The sequence below is a fragment of the Oncorhynchus mykiss genome, chromosome 19 (assembly GCF_057628025.1).
Source record: "Oncorhynchus mykiss isolate SJ-2025 chromosome 19, ASM5762802v1, whole genome shotgun sequence".
In the NCBI taxonomy this organism is placed as follows: domain Eukaryota; kingdom Metazoa; phylum Chordata; class Actinopteri; order Salmoniformes; family Salmonidae; genus Oncorhynchus; species Oncorhynchus mykiss.
Window position 1 is genome coordinate 64,934,911 of NC_143040.1, and position 27,483 is coordinate 64,962,393.

Below are 27,483 nucleotides of genomic sequence, written 5' to 3' on the forward strand. Positions count from 1 at the left end.
CAATTCTACACTTTTTGCCAGACTAATTTACTACATTTTTTAAACTGCATAGGTTAATTGACTGTCAGTGAGTAACATATAACAAGACGGAAACTGCTGCAACCAAAAATTTAAATTGCACAACCGAAATTGCACTTTGTGTATTCTACTATTCTAACTCAACAGTAAGTTGAGTCCCCAACCTCCCCCACCCTTTTTTTGTGCAACTTTTAATTGGAGAAGGTTAAAGGGAAAACAATACAGAGGTTTAGTGTCCTCATATGTAGCTACAGCCTTACCTCTTTTCATCTGTACATGTGTAATATCATATAATTGGTTTGGTCGATTCGTGATGATGAGATGTCAGTGAGGTTTAGGATTGCTGAAAATATGTGGTGTGGTAAGTGTATACATAAATGTTGTCTCCTGCATCTATGTTTCCAAAGATTCTAAAATGCAGAAATCCTACTTCCTGTTTTTATTAATGCGGTGCGATCTTAAAATGTTTTCTGGTTTTCACATTCTGCTTCTGACTTTCCGGATTATATTTGTTGAATATTCCCAGACTGTATACTAAACCTAGTGCCTACACTATCCATCAATGCAAGGCATGATCTGTTTAAAAAACATTTTGTCCAATTATATATTGTCCTGGTACGTCCTAATAAATTCACAATGACCAGCCTCCTCCCAGACTTCCACACTCCAAATGTAAACCAATCCCAGGTAATTTCCTCCCCTGTGTTGAAAGTGGAAGTGTGGTTCTATAGCTAGCATACCTCCATCTCTGTATTACTGGTTTATCCACACAGAGGTAGGCTAATTTCCCCCTGTGTCCCTCAGCGTTTCGCCTGTCATAGCTACTTTGTACACTGTATGTCAAATCACACTGATGGGCATTCGATGTAAAACACTGTATGGATGCATGACTAGAGAAACAAAAGGGAATCTCTTTATGCTAAAACCTCTCCACGCCAACCGTCTCCCTTAGTTGTAATTTCCTCTGGCTTTGCTTCTTTTGATACTAATCTACTCCTGCTAGAGTATTCCTCCTTTGTTTACAGTAGCAAAGCACTTTTCTGACTGCTCGATTTTCAGTGTTGAGAAGCTACTCAGAAAATATACAGTGCATTCTGAAAGTAGCCAGACTCCTTGACTTATTTTGTTTTATATTTGTAATACATTTGCAAAAATAAAAAAAAACCTGTTTTTGCTTTGTCATCATGGGGTATTGTGTGTACATTGATGAGGGGGAAACTCTTTACTCAGTACGTTGTTGAGGCACCATAGGCAATGATTACAGCGTTGAGTGTTCTTGGGTATGATGCTGCAAGATTGGCACAACCTGTATTTGGGGAGTTTTTCCCATTCTTCTCTGCAGATCCTCTCAAGCTCTGTCCGGTTGCATGGGGTCCGTTGATGCACAGCTATTTTCAGGTCTCTCCAGAGATGTTTGATCGGGTTCAAGTCCGGGTTCTGGCTGGGCTACTCAAGGAAATTCAGAGAATTGTCCTGAAGCCACTCCTGCGTTGTCTTGGTGGGGTGTGCTTAGGGTTGTTGTCCTGTTGGAAGGTAAACCTTCGCACCAGTCTGAGGTCCTGAGCGCTCTGGAGCAGGTTTTCATCAAGGATCTCTCTGTACTTTGCTCCGTACATCTTTCCCCCAATCCTGACTAGTCTCCCATTCCCTGCCACTGAAAAACATCCCCACAGCATGATGCTGCCACCACCATGCTTCACCGTAGGGATGGTGCCAGGTTTCCTCCGGATGTGACGCTTGGCATGCACGCCAAACAGTTCAATCTTGGTTTCATCAGACCAGGGAATCTTGTTTCTCATGGTCTGAGAATCCTTTAGGTGCCTTTTGGCAAACTCCAAGCAGGCTGTTATGTGCCTTTTACTGAGGGGTGGCTTCCGTCTGGCCACTCTACCATAAAGGCCTGATTGGTGGAGTGCTTCAGAAATGATTGTCCTTCTGTAAGGTTCTCCCATCTCCACAGAGGATCTCTGGAGCTCTGTCAGAGTCACCATCTGGTTCTTGGTCACCTCCCTGACCAAGGCCCTTCTCTCCCTCCCTGGTGGTTCCAAACTTCTTCCATTTAAGAATGATGGAGAACACTGTGTCCTTGGGGACCATCAATGCTGCAGACATTTTTTGGTACCCTTCCCCAGATCTGTGCCTCGACACAATCCTGTCTCGGAGCACTATGGACAATTCCTTCAACCTCATGGCTTGGTTTTTGCTCTGACATGCACTGTCAGCTGTGGGACCTTATATAGACAGGTGTGTGCCTTTCGATTTCATGTCCAATCAATTGAATTTACCACAGGTGGACTCCAATCAAGTTGTATAAACATCTCAAGGATGAGCAATGGAAACAGGATGCACCGGAGCTCAATGTAAAGTATCATAGCAAAGGATCTGAATACTTATGTAAATAAGGTATTTCTTTTTTCTTTTTTTATACATTTGCAAACAAATCTAAAAAACTGTTTTCGCTTTGTCATTATGGGGTATTGTGTGTAGATTGAAGAGGAGAAAGTGTAATTTAATGCATTTTAAAATAAGGCTGTAACGTAACAAAATGTGGAAAAAGTGAAGGTGTCTGAATACAGTGCCTTGCGAAAGTATTCGGCCCCCTTGAACTTTGCGACCTTTTGCCACATTTCAGGCTTCAAACATAAAGATATAAAACTGTATTTTTTTGTGAAGAATCAACAACAAGTGGGACACAATCATGAAGTGGAACGACATTTATTGGATATTTCAAACTTTTTTAACAAATCAAAAACTGAAAAATTGGGCATGCAAAATTATTCAGCCCCTTTACTTTCAGTGCAGCAAACTCTCTCCAGAAGTTCAGTGAGGATCTCTGAATGATCCAATGTTGACCTAAATGACTAATGATGATACATACAATCCACCTGTGTGTAATCAAGTCTCCGTATAAATGCACCTGCACTGTGATAGTCTCAGAGGTCCGTTAAAAGTGCAGAGAGCATCATGAAGAACAAGGAACACACCAGGCAGGTCCGAGATACTGTTGTATCTGTAGTTTAAAGCCGGATTTGGATACAAAAAGATTTCCCAAGCTTTAAACATCCCAAGGAGCACTGTGCAAGCGATAATATTGAAATGGAAGGAGTATCAGACCACTGCAAATCTACCAATACCTGGCCGTCCCTCTAAACTTTCAGCTCATACAAGGAGAAGACTGATCAGAGATGCAGCCAAGAGGCCCATGATCACTCTGGATGAACTGCAGAGATCTACAGCTGAGGTGGGAGACTCTGTCCATAGGACAACAATCAGTCGTATATTGCACAAATCTGGCCTTTATGGAAGAGTGGCAAGAAGAAAGCCATTTCTTAAAGATATCCATAAAAAGTGTTGTTTAAAGTTTGCCACAAGCCACCTGGGAGACACACCAAACATGTGGAAGAAGGTGCTCTGGTCAGATGAAACCAAAATTGAACTTTTTGGCAACAATGCAAAACATTATGTTTGGCGTAAAAGCAACACAGCTGAACACACCATCCCACTGTCAAACATGGTGGCGGCAGCATCATGCTTTGGGCCTGCTTTTCTTCAGCAGGGACAGGGAAGATGGTTAAAATTGATGGGAAGATGGATGAAGCAAAATACAGGACCATTCTGGAAGAAAACCTGGTGGAGTCTGCAAAAGACCTGAGACTGGAACGGAGATTTGTCTTCCAACAAGACAATGATGCAAAACATAAAGCAAAATCTGCAATGGAATGGTTCAAAAATAAACATATCCAGGTGTTAGAATGGCCAAGTCAAAGTCCAGACCTGAATCCAATCGAGAATCTGTGGAAAGAACTGAAAACTGCTGTTCACAAATGCTCTCCATCCAACCTCACTGAGCTCGAGCTGTTTTGCAAGGAGGAATGGGAAAAAATGTCAGTCTCTCGATGTGCAAAACTGATAGAGACATACCCCAAGCGACTTACAGCTGTAATCGCAGCAAAAGGTGGCGCTACAAAGTATTAACTTAAGGGGGCTGAATAATTTTGCACGCCCAATTTTTCAGTTTTTGATTTGTTAAAAAATTTTGAAATATCCAATAAATGTCGTTCCACTTCATGATTGTGTCCCACTTGTTGTTGATTCTTCACAAAAAAATACAGTTTTATATCTTTATGTTTGAAGCCTGAAATGTGGCAAAAGGTCGCAAAGTTCAAGGGGGCCGAATACTTTCGCAAGGCACTGTACTTTTCAAATGATACCAATTACTTCACACTGGAAGAAGTTAAACTACACTAAAGCTACCTTTAAGAAAAAATGTAGTTTAGGGACAGGAAGGGAAAGGGGGATATCTAGTCAGTCACTTCTCATCACATCGAAATCTCAAAGTTCATAGACTACAAATTGCAAGAACAGATCACTCTGCAGTCAGATGTTAACAGGATATCTAATTTAGCCTATTAAACACATAAACAATATTTCTAGTGAGAATTGGGCAGGTCTGATGCCGAGGAAATTCTTGCCTACTTCACCCATATTTTATTTTTGCAAAAAATGTAGTTTGTAGTTCCAGTAATTAGCTACACCGCTACATGTCAAAAAATAAATAAACTACTGAAAACACTTCCAAGATTAGAATTTAGTTCAACTACCACCAAGCTACTGCAAAATGCAATTACATTTCTAGTTTAATTACATGTAGTTCACCACTCCCCAACACAGTTGATTTGATTTGGTTCTCTCTTCCCATCTGCCCCCAACAATCTCTTTCCCTCACACAATTTCTCTCCATTTGTCACGCTCACTCCTCATATCCTCTCACTGCTGAACTCTGACTGTGCTCGTTGGTGTTGAAGGCGGGCTGCTAAAATTGCCCACTTATCCCCACTCTGTGGGTTAAGGCAGTGACGTACCGTGAGGTCGGTGGCTGGGTAAGCACTGGCTATTATCAAAGCCAGCTTTACTCACAAATAAACCTTGATGAAGCCCAAGTTCTCCATACAAAAGATAGCACCAAGAACCAGAGTGACAAAGGTTATTAACCAAAATCGACAAACAATTTTCACCAAATGTAAATACCAATGTAGCCAAGATACACAAGTGATAGTTTCCGATGGTGGAATATTTCAATTTAATCTGACCAAATGACACATTAATCAAATCAGCTCAGCCATCGACCGAAGTAGCATTCACAGTTACACTAAAATACCAATATAGAGTATATGGACACCTTTGATCTGAATAATTCGCAACTCACATTTCATAGACGGGTTGGCTAACATCACAAAAAATGATGCATGCGCGCATCTATGAGGCCAGAATGTGTGCGTTTTTATGATTCTGAACGGTCAGATAGCTAGCATCGATGACAAGAATGATGTCATGTCTATGCTAATATGACTCAAATTCGCTAGCTTCAGTGGCTAACCAACAACTGTAACGATGTATTTGAGACAACAAGTGCACATTGTGCAAATGTATTTGTTTTCAATAAACATTTGGAGACACATTATAGCTTACATGTTGTCAAAAGTCTAAACCAATGGCATCTATTTTGCCCCATAGTTGCACACACATCAGTTTTGTTGCTAAACAACCATCCTGTCTATACCCTTTCACAATGTATTTACAATTCTTCCAATGTTCGGCACACGCAAACACATAATATTATTGTGTGAAATATTATTAAACACATCATTTGTAAGGTTAAAATAGAATTTCCATATCAGCAATTAAAATGACTGAAAAATGCAGTTCAAAACATCAAGAACGTGTCCAAACGAAATTCTAGCTTGATAAATCAAATGCTTTCAAAGGGATGTCCATTATTTTGTCCTTCCATTTCAGTGACAGATGAACCCCATCTCCATTATTCTGCACACAGCAGGCCCACAGTCATGGGAGACCCATGACCCATTACGTCCACAAAGCAAAAGTAAATGTCCGAAAGTGTGAATTCGTAAAGATGTTTCAGACAAGTGGACAGTCCAGTACTCACTGTTGGCCTGTCCTGACAGCTAGCAGTATGGGAGAATTATGTACATATATGGAGGAACATAGTACTGTAACACAAGAGAGAGATACACTTATAGAGTGCATTTGCCATTCTGGTAAAATGCATTGTCTATTGTATAGGACAGGAGACCAGAGGAGGCCATGAGAGTATGGGACAACTGGACACACTAAAGATGGAGACACATAGTATGCTGATCTTAAATAACCACATGAAGAGAAGGCGACACATAGGCGCCTAGGACAGCTGGACATACCAAGGTCAGAGGGATATACAAAGGAGGGGGTCAGCCAAATGACCAACTGATGGACTATAGACATAGGCCACATATATTTAGGACATGGAGATGCTGAAGGAATGTCAGAAGAGACACATAGTCTACGAATCCTAATAAGGACAGACATACCAAAGAACACACCAGGCTGAACGTAAGGGGGCCCATAGCATAAGATAGGCATGTATTATTTTTGGGACATGAAGAGGTCCTGTCACCATTACAACTTGATTGAAAGCAGATATGGGCATTATCGAGCTGAACAAGCAGGATGCACAGATTGGGATATAATGGTGGCAGAAGGACTGAGGGAAGTAACTTCATTTGCATGTGGGATGGACTCATATGTTGTATGTGTATAAATCAGAGCGAGTGCTCTGAAAAAGGTGTGTGTTCCGCGGACCACTCCGGCTTGCAATACATTGTATTAAAAGTATTTTATTGAATTCACAGGTTCTTGCAAGTGTCATATTTTGAAATGATTAGCCACGACAGCAGTTAGGGAGATGGTGGCTTACTTGTCAAGTCACGTCGTGTGTGTAGAACTCGTGTATGCTGCCTCTGTCTGCTCTTAACTTTCATTATAGTTGATGTTGAAATTGGTGCAATAGTGTCCATTTGTCAGGTAACAGGATGTCAGGTATCCATTAACCCATTGGGGTATGACCTTGAAGGTCATACGAAGGAAAATTTAGCTATTTGATTTTGAGTGTTAAGACCCCTTGAAGTATATATAAAATAAAACAAATAGATACAAAATAATCTAGGATCTTACTGTTATTAGCCGATTCAAATACATTGAGTAACAGATAGTCACCCAAAAAATCAAAAGGAAGTTTGTTCTGAAGTGTCTGTCCTATATCTAAGTGACACTTATTTATTTTTATTTAACATGGCAAGTCGGTGAAGAACAATTTCCTATTTACAATGACAGCCTACCCCAGCCAACGCTGGGAAAATTGTGCAGATTTGAACCAGGGAATGTAGTGACGCCTCTTGCATTGAGATGCGGTGCCTTAGACCAATGTGCCACTCAGGAGCCCAAGTGCCTGAGATTTAACAAAGGAAATCAGGAATGTTATTTTTAGTTAAATTTTTTGGGCATTAAACAGTCTCCATATACGTGTACAGTACCAGTCAAAAGTTTGGACACACCTACTCATTCAAGGATTTTTTGTTATTTTTACTATTTTCTACATTGTAGAATAATAGTGAAGACATCAAAACTATGAAATAACACATATAGAATCAACATATATTTTATATTTGAGATTCTTCAAAGTAGCCACCCTTTGCCTTGATGCCAGCTTTGCACACAATTGGCATTCTCTCAACCAGCTTCACCTGGAATGCTTTTCCAACAGTCTTGAAGGAGTTCCCACATATGTTGAGCACTTGTTGGCTGCTTTTCCTTCACTTTCCTTCCTTCATTTTGTAATTTTGAGAAACATTGAGAAATAATGTGGCAGATTTTTTGAGTCAAATTAACCAGTTATCCACCTTTGATAAGCAGCTAGATAGTTAGACTTGAAATTGGCATTCTAAAGTAATATCTGACTAACCTGGAAATATGAAGCTTGCGCATCATTCTTTGTGACATTACGTTAGCTTGCTATCCCCAGTTATATCATGCTTTGTGACATTATGTTAGCTAGCTATCCTCAGTTAGATCATGCTTTGTGGCATTATGTTAGCTAGCTATCCTCAGTTAGATCATGCTTTGTGACATTATGTTAGCTAGCTATCCCCAGTTAGATCATGCTTTGTGACATTATGTTAGCTAGCTATCCCCAGTTATATCACGTGTTTTCACTTATTGCATCTGCATGCCACAGCCACATATTCAAAATAGGCTATTTAGTAAGAATTTTGAAAACAAAACTTTGCTTTTTGGTGAATAAGGTTAGCAGTGTGATGATTCATTTTAGATTTAAAATCATATTTTAAGAAGATAAATTGTAGAAATAGGCAGTCTTTATGACTTTGTAGCTGTGGTAACTTGTGATGACCGTTTTCTCTGGTGTACTCGCTCGTTCATAAACTGGCTGCTCGTTCTAAATAGTATAATATAATCTGTTGAAAACAGTGGCAGCGTGTGTAGCAGTGGTCATTCGGTTTTTGACATGCAAAAGTGAAATAGGTGTATTTATGCAGTTGTTCAAATGCACATATTGCTATATTGCAATATATATCGTCTCAAAGAAATTACCGGTAGTTCGAAACCTTGCCATCATATTTTTGTCATGCTGCTTTGTTGACCATCCCGCGTCCCCAGGTACTCAGCCAATCAGGGGCCACCGCTGCTTTGAACGTCTGATAAGATATCTCTGATGTTATGTCATCATCATGCCTTGGAGAGAAGACATCTTTGTCTCAGCCAGTGACAACCCCCATAAGTCATGTGACCCAAAAGGTCAAGATCAGATTTGCTCTAAGACTGATTAATATCACCCCTTATTGACGATATGAGGAACAGGTCACACACGTTTCACATGGCTTTCTATGTGTGAGTACCAATGGAATGATCTAGCCACGTATTCACGTATAGTGGAGCACCATGGTTGTTTTTTTAGATGTCAAGACTATTGACTATAGACTTATCAAGCAGCGATAACATCTTATGCATTTTCATCTGCAGTATGTCAAGAAGAGACCAGAAAGACACATATTCCTCTCCGCCAAAGACTGGTGTTCAATCTCCATCTACATCCTTCCTCCTATTTCACTGTCTTCCTTTCTATATTTATGTCTGTCTAATAAAGCATCAACAAACATGACATATTGAGTGGAACTCTCCTTTAAAAATAAAAATAAAAAAAGAGACCAAACCATTTCCACTTTAAATGGAAACTTCACAATTTGTCAACTTCATATTCATCATCTCCAACACCATCCCAACATCATCATAACTTCTATGTTTTGTAGTAAAAAAGAGAGGAAGATAAGTGTTTCCAATGGCATCATTGGTGTACATTGTATGATTTTAACCCCTACTCTTTGTTTACTAATTGGGGGATGATGTCATTGGAAACACTTTCCTTTTCACTACAAAATATAGAAATGCGCCATTTTCACATACAGTGGGGCAAAAAAGTATTTAGTCAGCCACCAATTGTGCAAGTTCTCCCACTTAAAAAGATGAGAGAGGCCTGTAATTTTCATCATAGGTACACTTCAACTATGACAGACAAAATTAGAAAATAAAATGCAGAAAATCACATTGTAGGATTTTTAATTAATGTATTTGCAAATTATGGTGGAAAAAAGTATTTGGTCAATAACAAAAGTTTATCTCAATACTTTGTTATATACCCTTTGTTGGCAATGATAGAGGTCAAACGTTTTCTGTAAGTCTTCACAAGGTTTTCACACACTGTTGCTGGTATTTTAGCCCATTCCTCCATGCAGATCTCGTCTAGAGCAGTGATGTTTTGGGGCTATTGCTGGGCAACACGGACTTTCAACTCCCTCCAAAGATTTTCTATGGGGTTGAGATCTGGAGACTGGCTAGGCCACTCCAGGACCTTGAAATGCTTCTTACGAAGCCACTCCTTCGTTGCCCGGGCGGTGTGTTTGGGATCATTGTCATGCTGAAAGGTCACGTTTCATCTTCAATGCCCTTGCTGATGGAAGGAGGTTTTCACTCAAAATCTCACGATACATGGCTCCATTCATTATTTCCTTTACACGGATCAGTCGTCCTGGTCCCTTTGCAGAAAAACAGCCCCAAAGCATGGTGTTTCCACCCCCATGCTTCACAGTAGGTATGGTGTTCTTTGGATGCAACTCATCATTCTTTGTCCTCCAAACACGACGAGTTGAGTTTTTACCAAAAAGTTATATTTTGGTTTCATCTGACCATATGACATTCTCCCAATCTTCTTCTGGATCATCCAAATGCTCTCTAGCAAACTTCAGATGGGCCTGGACATGTACTGGCTTAAGCAGGGGGACATGTCTGGCACTGCAGGATTTGAGTCCCTGGCGGCATAGTGTGTTACTGATGGTAGGCTCTGTTACTTTGGTCCCAGCTCTCTGCAGGTCATTCACTAGGTCCCCCCATGTGGTTCTGGGATTTTTGCTCACCGTTCTTGTGATCATTTTGACCCCACGGGGTGAGATCTTGCGTGGATCCCCAGATCGAGGGAGATTATCAGTGGTCTTGTATGTCTTCCATTTCCTAATAATTGCTCCCACAGTTGATTTCTTCAAACCAAGCTGCTTACCTATTGCAGATTCAGTCTTCCCAGCCTGGTGCAGGTCTACAATTTTGTTTCTGGTGTCCTTTGACAGCTCTTTGGTCTTGGCCATAGTGGAGTTTGGAGTGTGACTGTTTGAGGTTGTGGACAGGTGTCTTTTATACTGATAACAAGTTCAAACACGTGCCATTAATACAGGTAACGAGTGGAGGACAGAGGAGCCTCTTAAAGAAATTGTTACAGGTCTGTGAGAGCCAGAAATCTTGCTTGTTTGTAGGTGACCAAATACTTATTTTCCACCATAATTTGCAAATAAACTCATTAAAAATCCTATTTTTTTTTTTCTCATTTTGTCTGTCATAGTTGAAGTGTACCTATGATGAAAATTACAGGCCTCTCTCATCTTTTTAAGTGGGAGAACTTGCACAATTGGTGGCTGACTAAATACTTTTTTGCCCCACTCTATGTTGATGTTGGGGGTGGTGCTAGAGATGATGAATATGCAGTTGAAACATTTTGAAGTTTCCCTTTATGATCACCCTAAATAAACTGATGAAATAATGAATGGCAAGTGCGAAGACTCCTGCTATTGAGGACAGACAACAATAACAAACAACAGACTACAGTGATGGGGAGGTATTGTTGAAGAGGTGCAATATATATGACTGTGCAATATATTCCCCTCTCAAATAAAACCAATGAGGTGGTACGGCATGTCTGCCCCCCTCACGCTGGGATGAGCCCCTGATTCCTTTTTGCATAATGGGGCGGATTGGTGTTGCTCCCCGGAGGTGAGACCAGCCGGCACATAGCAAGCTGTCCAGCCTCCTGAGATAAACAGAGGGAGGCACCCAGACACTCTTTAAAAAAATAAAGGTTCCAAAAGGGTTCTTCGGCTATCCCCATAGGAGAATCCTTTTTGGTTCCAGGTAGAACTCTTTTGAGTTCCATATAGAACCCAAAAGTATTCTCTACCTGGCACCAAAAGGGTTCTACCTGGAACCAAAAGGCTTCTTCAAAGGGTTCTCACATGGGAACTACCAAAGAACACTTTTAGGTTCTAGATAGCATCTTTTTTTTCTAAGAGCGCAGGACAGATGCAGATGCACACACACACAACTACCGACATACATGTATGTAGGCAGGAATGCACGCAGGCAGGAATGCACACATACATTGATGCATGCACGTGCACACACAATCTCCCAAAACACACTGTACTGTACAAACAGACTGAGAAACTCGCACCCACACACACACTCACACACAGACACACACACAGACACACACACACAGACACACACACACATTTAGATCCATAGCACAGAAGTGGTGTCCTCAAAACATACTGGATCAAGACTAAATTAAAGCACAGAGAGTTTAGCCTTTTTTTCATTAGCCAGGGTGCATCAAAAGCCTATTCACCTGGGCTTTTACGAGCCGTCTCCAGGGTAACGCTACCACTAGCGTACATACTTTAAGCGGCGAGAGGAAACGCACCACCTGAACCCAGAGTGCAATCTTTTTCATTCGGGGATTAACACCAGAGTCGTGTTGCGTCTATCACTTGAGCTGTGGGTTTTCGTCAGGTTACGACATAGAGATGAAAATAAATGTGTTTTCTCTGAGATTCAGGGCCTATTTAAGTTGCAGAACACAGCACTGGAGGGAGAGCAAATCAAATCAAACTTCATTTGTCACATGCGCCGAATACAACAAGTGTAGACTTTACTGTGAAATGCTTGCTTACAAGCCCTTAACCAACAGCGCAGTTCAAGAAGAAGAAAATATTTTAGTAGACAAAAATAAAAAGTAGTAATAAAAACTTCCGGCGCTGACAGAGATGGCCGCCTCGCTTCGCGTTCCTAGGAAACTATGCAGTATTTTGTTTTTTTACGTGTTATTTCTTACATTGGTACCCCAGGTCATCTTAGGTTTCATTACATACAGTCGGGATCAACTCACCACCGTTACGACCAGGAATATGACTTTCCCGAAGTGGATCCTGTGTTCTGCTTTCCACCCAGGACAATGGATCAGATCCCAGCCGGCGACCCAAAACAACAACGTCGTAAAAGAGGCAAACGAAGCGATCTTCTGGTCAGGCTCCGGAGACGGGCACATCGCACACCACTCCCTAGCATACTACTCGCCAATGTCCAGTCTCTTGACAACAAGGTTGATGAAATCCGAGCAAGGGTAACATTCCAGAGAGACATCAGAGACTGTAACATTCTTTGCTTCACGGAAACATGGCTCACTCGAGAGACTCTATTGGAGTCGGTACAGCCACCTGGTTTCTTCACGCATCGCGCCGACAGAAACAACCATCTTTCTGGTAAGAAGAGGGGCGGGTGGGTATGCCTTATGATTAACGAGACGTGGTGTGATCATAACAACATACAGAAACTCAAGTCCTTCTGTTCACCTGACTTAGAATTCCTCACAATCAAATGTCGACCGCATTATCTACCAAGGGAATTCTCTTCGATTATAATCACAGCCGTATAGATTCCCCCCCAAGCAGACACATCGATGGCCCTGAACTAACTTTTTTTGACTCTTTGCAAACTGGAAAACACATATCCTGAGGCTGCATTCATTGTAGCTGGGGATTTTAACAAAGCTAATCTGAAAACAAGACTCCCTAAATTGTTTCAGCATATCGATTGCGCGACCAGGGCTGGTAAAACCATGGATCATTGTTATTCTAACTTCCACGACGCATATAAGGCCCTCCCCCGCCCTCCTTTCGGAAAAGCTGACCACGACTCCATTTTGTTGCTCCTAGCCTACAGACAGAAAATAAAACAAGAAGCTCCCGCGCTCAGGTCTGTTTAACGCTGGTCCGACCAATCTGATTCCACGCTTCAAGACTGCTTCGATCACGTGGATTGGGATATGTTCCACATTGCGTCCAACAACAACATTGACGAATACGCTGATTCGGTGAGCGAGTTCATTAGAAAGTGCATTGACGATGTCGTACCCATAGCAACGGATTGTGGATTGATGGCAGCATTCGTGTGAAACTGAAAGCCCGAACCACTGCTTTTAACCAGGGCAAGGTGACCGGAAACATGACCGAATACAAACAGTGTAGCTAATCCCTCCATAAGGCAATCAAACAAGCTAAGCGTCAGTATAGAGACAAAATAGAGTCGCAATTCAACGGCTCAGACACAAGAGGTATGTGTCAGGGTCTACAGTCAATCACGGATTACAAAAAGAAAACCAGCTCCGTCGCGGACCAGGATGTCTTGCGCTCAGACAGACTGAATCACTTTTTTTGCACGCTTTGAGGACAATACAACCAAAACCTGCGGACTCTCCTTCACTGCAACCTACGTAAGTTAAACATTTAAACGTGTTAACCCTCGCAAGGCTGCAGGCCCAGACGGCATCCCCAGCCGCGTCCTCAGAGCATGTGCAGACCAGCTGGCTGGTGTGTTTTCGGACATATTCAATCAATCCTTATCCCAGTCTGCTGTTCCCACATGCTTCAAGAGAGCCACCATTGTCCCTGTTCCCAAGAAAGCTAAGGTAACTGAGCTAACCGACTACCGCCCCGTAGCACTCACTTCCGTCATCATGCAGTGCTTTGAGAGACTAGTCAAGGACCATATCACCTCCACCCTACCTGACACCCTAGACCCACTCCAATTTGCTTACCACCCAAATAGGTCCACAGACGATGCAATCGGAACCACACTGCACACTGCCCTAACCCATCTGGACAGGAGGAATACCTATGTGAAAATGCTGTTCATCGACTACAGCTCAGCATTTAACACCATAGTACCCTCCAAACTCGTCATCAAGCTCGAGACCCTGGGTCTCGACCTCGCCCTGTGCAACTGGGTACTGGACTTCCTGACGGGCCGCCCCCAAGTGGTGAGGGTAGGTAACAACATCTCCACCCTGCTGATCCTCAACACTGGATGCGTTCTGAGCCCTCTCCAGTACTCCCTGTTCACCCATGACTGCGTGGCCATGCACGCCTCCAACTCAATCATCAAGTTTGCGGACGACACTACAGTGGTAGTCTTGATTACCAACAACGATGAGACGACCTACAGGGAGGAGGTGAGGGCCCTCGGAGTGTGGTGTCAGGAAAATAACCTCACACTCAACGTCAACAAAACAAAGGAGATGACTGTGGACTTCAGGAAACAGCAGAGGGAGCACCCCCCCTAATCACATCGACGGGACAGTAGTGGAGAGGGTAGTAAGTTTTAAGTTCCTCGGCATACACATCATGGGCAAACTGAATTGGTCCACCCACACAGACAGCGTCGTGAAGAAGGCTGAAGAAATTCGGCTTGTCACCAAAAGCACCCACAAACTTCTACAGATGCACAATAGAGAGCATCTTTCGGGCTGTATCGCCGCCTGGTACGGCAACTGCTCCGCCCACAACCGTAAGGCTCTCCAGAGGGTAGTGAGGTCTGCACAACGCATCACCGGGGGCAAACTACCTGCCTTCCAGGACACCTACACCACCCGATGTCACAGGAAGGCCATAAAGATCATCAAGGACAACAACCACCCGAGCCACTGCCTGTTCACCCCGCTATCATCCAGAAGGCGAGGTCAGTACAGGTGCATCAAAGCTGGGACCGAGAGACTGAAAAACAGCTTCTATCTCAAGGCCACCAGACCGTTAAACAGCTACCACTAACATTGTATGTAAACAGCCATCTCATACGTATATGTATATACTGTACTCTATATCATCTACTGCATCTTTATGTAATACATGTATCACTAGCCACTTTAAACTATGCCACTTTGTTTACATACCCTACATTACTCATCTCATATGTATATACTGTACTCGATACCATCTACTGCATCTTACCTGTGCCGTTCTGTGCCATTACTCATTCATATATCTTTATGTAAATATTCTTTATCCCTTTACACTTGTATAAGGTAGTAGTTTTGGAATTGTTAGGTTAGATTACTCGTTGGTTATTACTGCATTGTCGGAACTAAAAGCACAAGCATTTCGCTACACTAGCATTAACATCTGCTAACCATGTGTATGTGACAAATAAAATTTGATTTGATTTGATAAAAAGTAACACAATAAGAATAACAATAACATGTCAGTGATTTCCCTGTTCCAAGGCCCTGTTCCAAGGCCCTGTTCCGGTAGGACAGTCTGGGGTTGAGGAGGGTCAGGCCTTTGGATACCTGAAAGTGACAAATTAGATGCAACATGTCAGGGCTTAACTTGCTGCCTTTTTTGTACATGCTTGAGTTCAGAACACATCACTTTCTGTCTCTCTCTCTCACTTCTTTCTCTCCACTCCCAGCTATATCATGGAAAGGACCTTATTCTCACCTACCGTGTTCACAGCTATTATTTTCTCTGGTCTTTCTTTTCCTGTGTCACACATAGGGTTGCACATTTTGGGGAATATTCAGAGGGGAATTAACGGGAATATATGGGAATTAACGGAATTATATGCAAATTAATATTAATACCATTAAAATGTAGATGTTTTTGTGCATTGGATACAAGTAGACATACTTGCAAATGATTAAATCCTTCCTTCCAAACAAATTGAACTTTAATTAAATGAGATCACTCTTCACATGGGATGATTTCACTGAACAACTAAAGAAAGGGAATATTGAATGATCCCCAATGATCCATCGCATCGCCCAAAAACGTTTTCTACATACATCTGTAAAATGATAGTCTAGAAACTAAAGCTTTGGTTGTCTTCCTCTCAGGCTTCCATGTCTTCGCCCTGGACCTCCTCAATGTCCACCTCTTGAACATCAGACTCTGAGGCCTCATCTTCACTGTCACCTTCCAACCTTGTTGAGGATGGCTTGTTGTTAGGCTCAAAAAGCCTCAATTTTGCCCAGATGGCCACCAATTTTTCAACCCTTGTATTGGTCATCCTGTTGCGTGCTTTGGCGTGTGTGTTCCCAAACAAGGACCAGTTGCTCTCTGAGGCGACTAATGTTGGTGAGATTTGGAGGATGATGGAGGCAACAGGGGAAACAGCCTCAGATCCACAAAGTCTCTTCCACCAAGTGGCTGATGAGATATGTTGACACGACTGCCATATTGCATCTCCATCCCAAAGCCCTTGCATGGAAGTGTATTTCGACCAGACTGCCAAGAACCTTGCCCTCCTCCAGGCCAAGGTGGTGAGACACGGTAGTGATGACACCATAAGCCTTGTTGATCTCTGCATCAGACAGGATGCTCTTGACAGCATACTTGGGGTCCAACATGTACGCTGCGGCGTGTATGAGCTTCAGGCAGAAGCCTTCACACTTTTTGATGTATTTCAGAACTGTAGTTTTCTCTGCTTGGAGCAACAGTAAAGTGGGAAGGGCTGTACGGATTTCTTCCCTTACATCTGCAAGCAGAGTCTGAACATCAGACGGGATGGCATCGTCTCCCTCAATCCGTGCAATGGCAACTGCTATAGGTTTTAGGAGTTTCAGGCTGCTTACCACTCTCTCCCAAAATACATCATCTAGGAGGATCCTCTTGATGGGGCTGTCAATATCGGCAGACTGTGGTATGGCAATTTCTTGGAGAGACTCTTTCCCCTCCAGGAGACTGTCAAACATGATGACACCACCACCCCAATGGGTGTTGCTGGGCAGCTTCAATGTGGTGCTCTTATTCCTCTTACTTTGCTTGGTGAGGTAGATTGCTGCTATGATTTGATGATCCTTCACATACCTAACAATTTCATTGGCTCTCTTGTAGAGTGTATCCATTGTTTTTAGTGCCATGATGTCCCTGAGGAGCAGATTCAACGCATGAGTAGCACAGCCAATGGGTGTGATGTGAGGGTAGGACTCTTCCACTTTAGACCAAGCAGCCTTCATGTTCGCAGCATTGTCTGTCACCAGTGGAAATATCTTATGTGGTCCAAGGTCATTGATGACAGCCTTTAGCTCATCTGCGTTTGTAGAGACCGGTGTGTCTGTTGTCCCTTGTGTCTGTGCTCTTGTAGAATACTGGTTGAGGGGTGGAGATGATGTAGTTAATTATTCCTTTCCCACGAACATTCAACCACCCATCAGAGATGATTGCAATACAATCTGCTTTCTCTATGATTTGCTTGACCTTCACTTGAACTCCGCATCCAGAAATTAGTAGATAAATGTCTGGTTGAAGGGGTGTATGCTGGGTGAAGAACATTCAGAAATCTCTTCCAATACACATTCCCTGTGAGCATCAGAGGTGAACCAGTTGCATACACAGCATGAGCAAGACATTCATCAGCATTTCTCTGACTACATTCCTCCATTGAGTCAAAAATACTTCTGATTCCAGGAGGACCATGAGCTGTTGCTGTCGACAAGGTGTCTGATTCATCATGTTCACCTCAAATAGAAGTAGAGGGACACTTTTGTCAGAGTTTGCTTGTTGTGAGCGCTGAGGGAACTTTATGCACTTGGCCAGATGATTGTGCATCTGTGTTGCATTCTTCACATATGATTTGGCACAGTATGTGCAAATGTACACAACTTTTCATTCCACGTTAGCTGCAGTGAAATGTCTCCTCACATCAGACAGTGCCCGTGGCATTTTCCTGTAAAGATTAGGAAAAAAAAAAAAAAAAAAATACAATTCCATGTACAGATAAATAGTTAAGCAGTTAAACAACTCCTTTGTAAGATACATGTTTTAAAAATGAAACATGTATGGAAACAGGAGAATTAACACTCCTCAGTTAGCAGGCTCAAGCAAGCTAAAAGCCACATGGTAGCAAAAACTAACTAGCAGAAATTGTTAACAAGTTAGAAATTCTTTAAACACACTTTGCTCTAGGCTACTCTTTACTAACAAATCATGTATGTCATATAAAATATATTCACCCCACCCAGTATTGTAATCAAAACTTACCAGAAAGCATCTAGTCCTCGGCTCAGACAGTGTAGTAGTGTGGGCTCAATAGTGTCTCATTAGTGTGCAAGATCTTGAGACTCAGCTGTACATGTGATGGAAGAGTGCACTGCACATGTGATGGAAGGATGCACTGTGCATGCAGAGGGTTGCAATTCCATTGAATTGGGTATAGTTTAACCAAAATATGTCACAAGACCTAGAATTGCCTTATGTGTATCCCACAAAAAAAAAAATAATAATAATAATTCCCCACATTTCCAGGCTTAACTTCCCATGGAATATTTCCGGAAAAAATTCCAACCCTTTGCGACTCTAGTCACACCCTCCTCTAGTGCCTTTGAGTTGACTTCTCTCATCCCTCTCTCCAACACCTCCTCTACCACCGGCAGCAAAGTGCCTTTACAGCTTCTCTTAGATAGGCTGTCATATATATTTCAAAGTGTTTCAAAGCGTATTCCAGCATTGTTGAGTGTGCATCCTCCAAAATGCAGGGCTTACTTCAAATGTCTTTACAGATGAGTTATTTTTTCTTTTCCTTGTTGAATAAAACTTTAATTTCATTCTTGTTTAAAGAAAACAGTGTACAGTAGCTTATTCTAATATTTTTTTGTATATTGAGGCCTGTTATTGTAACTCCTATTGAAAGGCATATATTTATATGACAATTTAAAAAATGTATATATTTTCATAGAAGTCTTTGTTGTGGATGCTATCGAGTGTTAGCCACTCTTAACCCTTGTGTTGTCTTTAGGGTCAAAAATGATCTGCCACTATGTTTTTCGGCAGAGAAAACCACCAAAATTATATTTTTTCAACTTGACTTTTGATTACTTTTCCTAGAGTAACCCCAACATTAGAAAAAGTTAAACATCGCTGTTGTTCATATTTCCATGAAAGCTGTACACCACCAGGGTACAAAGGTTGTCTTAGGGTCATTTTTGACCCTGCAGTTCTAAAATAATTTACACACCACAAAAACACACACACACACACACACACACACACACACACACACACACACAAACAATGTGAAATTGAAATTATGTGTGCTACTGATTGAACTCAGTTAGAAAGAACAAGCCTGAGCTCCCCCTGCAGATATAAAATCATTTACACACCACAAAACACACACACACACACACACACACACACAAACAATGTGAAATTGAAATTATGTGTGCTACTGATTGAACTCAGTTAGAAAGAACAAGCCTGAGCTCCCCCTGCACTCCTCGCAACAAGGGGAGATACCTTCTCATCAAAGTTTGCCTTCACCCCACCACCACTCTGGTTTCTTACCTCCCAAAGCGGAACAAGAATGTGATCCTCCTGAGAACACTGCACAAAACGGCTGAGATCAGTGATCGTGAAGACAGGAAGCCAGCCATCATCCTGGACTACAACCACAACAAGTAGGCGTGGACAACCTGGACAAGGTGATTGGAGCTTACAGCTGCAGGTACATGACTGCTCACTGGCCCCTGGTCATCTTCCATCATTGATGTGTCCTCAAACAATGCCTTTGTGATATGGAACAAGGATCCAGGCATCCTACCTGGATGCCTGATAAGCAGAACAAGAGTTCCTGGAGCAGCTGGGAAAGGCACTTGTAACCTCACACATTAAAAAAGGGAGTGCCTCCCCCGCACAGTAGCCTCTGCAGTGCTTGTGAAAGCTTTTCAGAGGGCTGAATCTTGTCCTGATCCACCTGAGGCTGCAGCTGGGGCAGGCAAGAGGAGGAGATGCCAATTCTGCCTCCCAAAGAAAGACTGTAACACAAATACTATGTGCTGCACATGTGAGAAATACATCTGCAAAGTCCATGAACTCCTCATTGTACAGTATATAAGACTATATCACTATGTTGCCAAAAAAGTTCAAGACTGTTATTGTCTCCCTTCAATAAAATGCATTCAAAACTACTTTCTGCACATTTCTGCTACTTTCTTAAACTATACAAGTGCTATCTCTTAAAAAAATGAATGTTTACACCTATGCAGGACCTTTAGCAAAAATAATAATAATAATAATAAACCTCTATAATAAACCATTCAAAAATCCAACTTTATTTTCCACATGCGCCGAATACCAGTGTAGACTTTACCGACTTACAAGCCCTTAACCAACAGGCCAGTTCAAGAAGAAGAAAATATAAGTTTAAGTAACACAATAAGAATAACGAGGCTATATACAGGGGGAACCAGTACAGAGTCAGTATGCAGGGCTACAGGCTAGTTGAGGTAATCTGTACATGTAGGTGGGGGCGAAGTGACTATGCAAGCTTGGCCCCAGTGATGTACTGGGCCGTTCGCACTACCCTATGTAGCGCCTTACAGATGCCGAGCAGTTGCCATACCAGGCGGTGATGCAACCGGTCATGATGCTCTCGATGGTGCAGCTGTAGAACCTTTTGAGAATCTGGGGGCCCATGCCAAATCTTTTCAGTCTCCTGAGGGGGAAAATCTTTTGTCATGCCCTCTTCACGACTGTCTTGCTATGTTTGGACCATGATAGTTCATTGGTGATGTGGACACCAAGGAACTTGAATCTCTTGACCCTCTCCACTACAACGCCGTCGATGTTAATGGGGGCCTGTTCGGCCCGTCTTTTCCTGGAGTCCACAATCAGCTCCTTTGTCTTGCTCACATTGAGGAAGAGGTTGTTGTCCTGGCACAACACTGCCAGTTCTCTGACCTCCTCCCTATAGGCCGTCTGATCATTGTCAGTGATCAGGCCTACCACTGTTGTGTCGTCAGCAAACTTAAAGATGGTGTTGGCATCGTGTTTGGCCATGCAGTCGTGGGTGAACGGGGAATACAGGAGGGGACACCCCTGAGGGGCTCCATTGTTAAGGATCTGCGTGGCAGACGTGTTGTTGCCTACTCTTACCATCTGAGGGCGGCCCGTCAAGAAGTCCAGGATCCAGTTGCAGAGGGACGTGTTTAGTCCCAGAGCCCTTAGCTTTGTGATGAGCTTTGTGTGCACTATGGTGTTGAACGCTGAGCTGTAGTCGATGAACAGCATTCTCACATAGGTGTTCCTTTTGTCCAGGTGAGAAAGGGAGGTGTGGTGTGGAGTGCGACTGAGATTGCGTCATCTGTGGATCTGTTGGGGTGGTATGCGAATTGGTGTGGGTCTAGGGTGTCCGGGAGGATGCTGTTGATGTGAGCCATGACCAGCCTTTCAAAGCACTTCATGGAAACTGATGTGAGTGCTACGGGGCAGTAATCATTTAGGCAGGTTACCTTTGCTTCCTTGAGCACAGGAACTATGGTGGTCTGCTTGAAACATGTAGGTATTACAGACTCAGTCAGGGAGAGGTTGAAAATGTCCGTGTAGACACTTGACAGTTGGTCCGCGCATGCTTTGAGTACATGTCCTGGTAATCCGTCTGGCCGAACGGCTTTGTGAACGTTGACCTGTTTAAAGGTTTTGTTCACATCGGCTACCGAGTGCGTTATCACACAGTCATCCAGAACAGCTGGTGCTCTCGTGCATGCTTCAGTGTTGCTTGCCTCGAAGTGAGGATACAAGGCATTTAGCTTGTCTGGTAGGCCCGTGTCACTGGGCAGCTCGTGGCTGTGTTTCCCTTTGTAGTCCGTAATAGTTTTCAAGCCCTGCCACCTCCGATGAGCGTCAGAGCCGTTGTAGTAGGATTCAATATTAATCCTGTATTGACACTTTGCTTGTTTGATGGTTCGTCTGAGGGCATATCGGGATTTCTTATAAGCGTCCGGATTAGTCTCCCGCTCCTTGAAAGCGGCTGCTCTAGCCTTTAGCTTGATGCGGATGTTGCCTGTAATCCAATCTGGTAAAACTGATTTAAGTTTTCCTGCATTAAAGTCCCCGGCCACTAGGAGCGCCGCTTCTGGGTGAGCATTTTCTTCTTTGCTTATGGCCTTATATATTTGGTTGAGAGCGGTCTTAGTGCCAGCTTTGCTTTGTGGTGGTAAATAGACGGGTACGAATAATACAGATGAGAACTCTCTTGGTAGATATTGTGGTCGACAGCTCGTCATAAGGTACTCTACCTCAGGCGAGCTATACCTCGAGACTTCTTTAATATTAGACATCGAGCACCAGCTGTAATTGACAAAAAGACACACACCCCCACCCCTCATCTCACCAGAGGTAGCGTCTCTGTTCTACCGATGCATGGAAAATCCCGCCAGCTCTATCCTTCTCGTCGGACTCGTTAAAGGAAAAGGTTTCTTCCAGTCCGTGGTGAGTAATTGCTTTTCTGAAGTCCAGAAGTTATTTTCTGTCATAAGAGACGGTAGCAGCAACATTATGTACAAAATAATTTTAAAAAGAAGTTACACAAAACACAAAAAAATATATACAAAATTGCACAATTGGTTGGGAGAATGTCAAAACGTCACCCATGTTCCTCGACGCCATGACAGGTGTGTTGTAATAAAAATGAGTGTTGTCCACTGATTAAATGCAGTCTTTCTGTATTGTGAAGAGGGAAAAACCAGACATTCACAAAGTTTTGATGAATGACAGGTTGTTTCTTCAAGCAAATTAATTAATCATTTTCCAAACGTGAATACAGGTGGGCCCACCATGGAGGCTGACTCCAACCATCACCAGCCGTGACCAGCAGTGGCGGGCCAGGCCAGCCATATCTCACAGCCAAATCCTTAAAACACACGCACGCACGCACGCACGCACACACACACGCACGCACGCACGCACGCACGCACACACACACACACACACACACACACACACACACACACACACACACACACACACACACACACACACACACACACACACACACACACACACACACACACACACACACACACACACAAACAATGTGGGGAGAGAAAAAACAGCGGACTGAAATTGTTGGAAGCTCATCCCAATTTGTGTAAGTGCTTTGATTCAATCATGGAAATCAGTGTTTCACCTGCTTCTTCTGGGCCCAGGCGCGGCATCTCAGAATGCGCCGAGGTGTTAATAATATTTTACTTAAACACCATCTGTTCCCGATACCAAGGCGGAATACAAATCAGATCCGGCCTGCAACCGGAGCAATTAACTAAGGCAAGGTGTCGGGAAAGCCGGAGAGGCGGGAACCCAGCCCTCCTGCCCTCAGAGAAGAGTCCCAGATGTGATGCCTCAACTTCTTGTTATAAAAAGCGTTTTTCTGTTTCCCTCCTCCCCCTCTGTATCCCCATCTGCCTTGGCATGATTGGCGCCATGTATCATTTTTAGTTAGGGAGATTTGCTTTGAAATATATAAGCTTTATAAACGCCTGCCTCTTTTTATTTGAGTGTTGCGTGCTCAAACTCCGGCATCTGTCAGGTGAATGAGAAGCATGCAGGTTTTGCTCAGTTGAGAGCCAATTGCATTTGCAATGCTATACCAGCGGATTTGTCACTATGGGGATCTTGTGTGTGTGGATATAATAGGGATGGAGAGAGAAGGGAGAGGAGAGAGAAAGATGGAAAGAGAAGGGAGGGGAGAGAGAGAGAGAGAGATGGAAAGAGAAAGGAGGGAGAGAGAGAGATGGAAAGAGAAGGGAGGGGAGAAAGAGAGAGAGAGATGGAAAGAGAAGGGAGGGAGAGAGAGAGATGGAAAGAGAAGGGAGCAGAGAGAGAGAGATGGAAAGAGAAGGGAGGGAGAGAGAGAGAGAGCTAGAAAGAGAAGGGAGGTGGAGAGAGAGAGATGGAAAGAGAGAGAGAGGGGAGAGGGAGAGAGATGGAGAGAGAGAGAGTGAGAGAGAGATGGAGAGAGAAGGGAGGTGGAGAGAGAGAGAGTGAGAGAGAGATAGAAAGAGAAGGGAGGTGGAGAGAGAGAGAGAGAGAGAGAGAGAGGAGAGAGAGAGATGGAGTGAGAGAGAGATGGAGAGAGAAGGGAGGTGGAGAGAGAGAGTGAGAGAGAGATGGAGAGAGAGAGAGTGAGAGAAAGATGGAAAGAGAAGGGAGGTGGGGAGAGAGAGAGAGAGAGGGGAGAGAGAGAGATGGAGAGAGAGAGAGATGGAGAGAGAGAGAGTGAGAGAGAGATGGAGATAGAAGGGAGGTGGAGAGAGAGAGTGAGAGAGAGATGGAGAGAGAGAGAGTGAGAGAAAGATGGAAAGAGAAGGGAGGTGGAGAGAGAGAGATGGAAAGAGAGATGGAAAGAGAAGGGAGGGGAGAGGGTGAAAGAAATAGGGGGTAGAGGGAGTGGAGCACATCCTCACTTCTCGGTGCTGCCATATAGAAAGCAGAGGAAAGGTATTCATGTGCATTTTCAAGTGTGCAGTGTGGCCCTGGGGGTGTGAGTGTTCACAAGTTCAAGATCATGTGACATTGACCTTAAGGTGAGAGGGAAGCTGCAACCTTCAGAAGGCAATGTGATGCTAAGGCTGATGATACCAGTTGTCAGGTCATAAGTGTGAAGAAGTGAAAGACAGAAAAAACGGTCAATGCGCTTCAACAGAGTCTGAAATAGACCATTAATGCACTTCTCCAAGAAAGCATGACAGCCTAATAGGAAAAGTGTCCCTCCGTTTGAGGTTAAACTCTCTCAAGCACCATAACTGAATGATATAAGTCCATTAGACTGTTATCAACAACTTAGCAAGTATTTTCTGTATTCCTAAGGATTGAACGAACAAACGAAAGCAGCGACTGATCAACATCGATACGAAACAACAACTCAGATCTGCCAACAACAACAAAAAAGCGATATGCCAAAAGAAACCAAACCAGCTCCCCAAATCTTTGTAAGTAGGATCCATTGAATTCCCATTTTTATCATCTAAATATCCGATCAGAGCCCTGTCACGGATCAGTGAGGATGTTATTTGCTCTGAGAGGGAGCCTGGCCCTCTCAACATCAACTGGTCTGAAGGCCGTCCTATATTATTCATGGGGATCAATACGTTGTGGCTTTCAGGGGTGAGCCTCACGACTCTGTGCCCATATTAAGTATCCCCAGCCAACTGGCAGTTTCAAAAGAACAGCTATGGAGTTATTTCATAAATTCTCTGGAGAGAGGTAGCCTCTAAGTGTTGATCTAGGATCAGTTTTTCCTATATGGTCTATCCTAACCTTGATTAGTAGGATTAAAATATACAAGTGGCCCTGGTCTAGAACACTGCTTGATGTTACCACCAACTGTACCTTGGAGATAGTGTAGACAATACAAACTAAATGCTATATATCTCCTATTTCTTATCTGTATTGCATGTCCACATAGTCCAATTTGTAAGAGAGAGGTGAGTAACAGGGTACAGACAGTTGTCAAAATCAAATCAAATGTTATTGGTCACATACATATGTTTAGCAGCTGTTATTGCGGGTGTAGCGAAATGCTTGTGTTTCTAGCTCCAACAGTGCAGTAATAGCTAACAATTCACATCAATACACACAATACCCACAAACCTAAAATTAAAAGAATGGAATTAAGGAATAGATCAATTACTTTACTATGTCTGTCTCATCCCCGACGTGCCGACTGGTGCTTAGGGCAACAGGCTCTATATAGCATGTTCCAATGAATATCTAGATTGAGAAATTGACCTTGGCCCACTCCCTCAATCACACATAAAGTAGAGCGTTTTCAATACCTCTCAGTGTGTATTGTGCAGAAAGCCCCATCAACTACTATTACTGCTACTACTACCCCCACCACCACTACTACCCCAATGCTGCCACTGCCGCCCCCATCACCACCACTACTACTACGACTACTACCCCCACCACCACTACTACCCCCACCACCACTACTACCCCAATGCTGCCACTGCCGCCCCCATCACCACCACTACTACTGCTACTACTACCCCCACCACCACTACTACCCCAACGCTGCCACCGCCACCCCCATCACCACCACTACTACTACTACTACTACCAATTGTGGATGCAGATATACACATTTTATAGTCTACCTTGTTAGGTGATTGGCAATAGTGTTGGCCAATCACCAGTCAGCATTACATTCCTGTTCTGTGTAACTGTATTTTTGGGACAGTTGACTTTACGTATGTGTTAGGAATTTTATGAATAAATGACTAAACAATATCCCCATTTCAAATAGAACTGTAACTAAGTAAACTTATGCTCTGTTTTATTATATCTGATTAACAACATGAATTCATAAGTGAGGGATTGTGGAGCCTGAAACAGGGGGTAATTAAATAAAATAAATACCATTCCAGCCAGGTTGGAGGAGATTGGAAGTGTTTTTTTTGTTAAGTAAGCAGAAAGGGTAATTAACCTATGGTTGAACCGACTCAACTCAGCACTGGAATGTTCAGATAAGACTGTGTGTTTTCTTAGGTTTTCCATTAGCTAGAACTGTCTGCTGAAGCGTGATGGATGAAAAACCTTCTGAAGTTATCTCGAATGAACTTTTGAACTGTTTGGAGAAAGAATATTTTATGACCTGTGACGTCATATTTTGTATATAAACTGTTGTTCGTGGTTACATGGCGCTCCGAGAATAAATACTATTATCTATTTTTGATAAGACTGGTCTCTGTCTATTTTATGCAAATAAGAATCTTACAAATTCTCATAAAATAGACTAAGTGAATTCAATTAATGAAAACATTTTGGTATAATGAAATTATCCGAGCAGTATGGCCCCGGCATAGAACACAGATTGTTCCGTGCTGGAGCTAGTCAGTCCATAAAAGTGTGTGTTGTTTGTGTACAATAAACGTCATGGAAATAAGGTTTGTTGATGTCCTTCCACCCGCATCAGCTGTACAGTGAGTTATTAGTTAGTAAGAGTCACAGTGCTAGCCAGGTTAAGGTTAGCTGCTGAGGTGATTGAGCATTAGCGCACACTCGGTGAAGATCTCAAATCACAACAATATTGCCATTTCACATAACCATACCAAAATGTACCTACTCTACCTGCTTCAATCCTGATGAGAAAACTAACTGGAACAAGCTAGCTAGCCAAGTTTCCAATTAGCTAGTTAAGTTAGTAATTTAGTTATCTTATATTAACCAGTAATACAAAATGTGGCAAAACATTTTAAAATGTTAGATGTGTTAGCAATTGATGTTATTCTTCAATAACACAAACTCCAAAGCAAACCAGGGGGAGAAAAATAGGTTTATTTGAGAAGGACAAATCATAGATGTTATACTGGGATGTAGATGTTCAGTCTCCCCTGTCCTC

General features: G+C 42.8%; 1 protein-coding gene and 1 pseudogene across 1 annotated transcript in view; both read right to left on the reverse strand.

The window, feature by feature from the left end:
* The window catches only part of LOC149975264 (uncharacterized), a 180,790-nt gene that overhangs the window by 111,915 nt on the left and 41,392 nt on the right, over positions 1–27,483 (reverse strand). The window lies entirely within an intron of this gene.
* Positions 16,368–17,320, reverse strand: LOC149975265 (uncharacterized; annotated as a pseudogene).